We start from the raw sequence: 2,174 nt of genomic DNA on the forward strand, positions 1-2,174 counted from the left end.
TTTCCCTACTTCTGAATCATCATTTATCCTGTTTCTCCATTTCTGCCCATTTTCCACATACAAAGATAAAGCTGTGCGTCAACTGCAAACATAAAAAAATATGTGTGGTTTCCCATCTTCCAAGTTAATGAGGAAATGTGAAGCAATACTACTCCTACTGCCCTAAAATAAAGGCTACCATCAATAGCCATGTTAGGAGCTAAGCCTGCACTAACCAGACTGTTTCCACAATTTAAACAGTACTTTCTAAACTTACTGATGACATTTAGTGAAGGAAATAATCAGAAGTGATGATAAAGTATGCCTACCAAATTTCAATCTACCAGAACTATCTCTTTCAACTGAGAGTGGATTGGTCTGATGGGTGTCATAGTTCTTCAGAATCATTAGGTGCTGGCCATTGCTTTCTGCCTCATAGTGTGTCTTGCTCTCTCTCTCACATTCTAAACTAATTCTTATTTATGTCTCTTATCAAGTCAAAATTTATTTTTCTGCCACAGAATAGTGCACTCCAACAAATGCACAGCTGTATAGCGAACATCGTAAATACTATAAAATATTGTTTTGCACATTGTTTAAAAGTGTTCTCATTGGCCAGACACTGTAAAGCAAAATGTTTGTGCTATGCATATTTCATTACTTTCTGTTCTATCCATAATTTAAATCATTGTCATTTGTCAGATTAGCAGATAAAGAGAGAGAATGATATGAAAAAACAACTACTCTGTTTATGCATCATGGCAAATCATAAACATTCTTTTTTTTTGCAAGAAACAGTAAATTTGAGCTTAACTCCAGTTATAGACATTAATGATTTTCATGATGTCTTTGAGTACAAAAGAAGAAAGTAACAAAAACTCATTGTGTTAAGTGAATTATTTAAAAGCTAGAATTTTTAAGGAGACTGACAGAGAATGTATTGAAATCAATCATCTGTATTTCACTGGTGAAGTCTGCCATTTTTCAATGGTTGGTTTAATTCATTTTGTTGTCCTTATTTAGAAGTCCTATATACCGTTCAAATATTTTGTTTTTCCCTGCACATAGAATCTGCTGTCTTGTTCCAATCATCACAATACTTCTATTTTGGAAATATATAAAGCATATCCCCAGTTTTTGCCTAAATAAAATGTAAATTCTGGACATTAGCTTTTATTTTATTTATACAGGTAGCACACTTTTACATTTGTCATAGTAAATAAGTTTAAACCAATAAGCTTAAAATAGTCCTAATTCAGTAGTGCATAGGGAATTTAAGACTTCAGTGGGGAAAAAAAAGGTGCATTCAGCACATATTGCCATAAATTTGTTCAGGTGGAACAGGATTGGGTGACATAATAGTCAAGCAGCAGGCATGGTGTGACAGCTTATAGACAGACAATGAAATGGAACTTTGAAGAGAGGAGCAGCTGTATTATGCTGTATTCTTCAATTAAAGCTATTAAGGCAGAAGGAAATCATCTTCACTTCCACCTTCATGATTCTGGGCTGTCTCTCTGCATTGTCCTAATAAAGTCTGATGTACTATATATTTCATCATGACAAAACATAATTGATGTCATCAACATTTAAAAATTATCACTGTATAATATATGCTTTTGAGAAACACTGTATTATTGTAAATGTTCAAACTCTTATTTTGAATTATATTGAAGATCATGACAGTATATTTTAAAAATGTTCTCAGTGGCAAATGAGTCATTTTGAAGACTACCTTTCTAATTAATTTCACAAGAGTTGAAGTTTCTTTTTAATCTCTTCCAGAAATTATAAAAATAATAGCTTCTCCCTTGGAGTTACGAAAGGTAAAAGCCACAATAAGTCAAGCAAATGTACATCACTCAGAAGCCATTTCTATCTTTATGAAAATTATAGTGTGAAAATGATGGGGGTAAATGTGATAGACACTTTCACCCCCCTGAGCATACATGTCTCCACGTTGCTCTTTTGTGCCCTGTCAACATAAAATATTAGAAAAATTATAGCCCTATGTTTAATTCAGAGATTTGAGCTTTTATAATTAAACATTTTCCATTCATTAAGAGGAATATTGTTTAGGATAAAGAAAAAAAATATAGAGAGAGGCAATGAATTCTGGAAAGACCTTGGTTCAAATTCTGGCCCTGTCACTTATCAGCTGAGTGATCTGAATTAAAATGAAAAGACTGTCAGTG

This window comes from Lipotes vexillifer, unplaced genomic scaffold (assembly GCF_000442215.2).
Source record: "Lipotes vexillifer unplaced genomic scaffold, Lipotes_vexillifer_v1.1 scaffold81, whole genome shotgun sequence".
In the NCBI taxonomy this organism is placed as follows: Eukaryota; Metazoa; Chordata; class Mammalia; order Artiodactyla; family Lipotidae; genus Lipotes; species Lipotes vexillifer.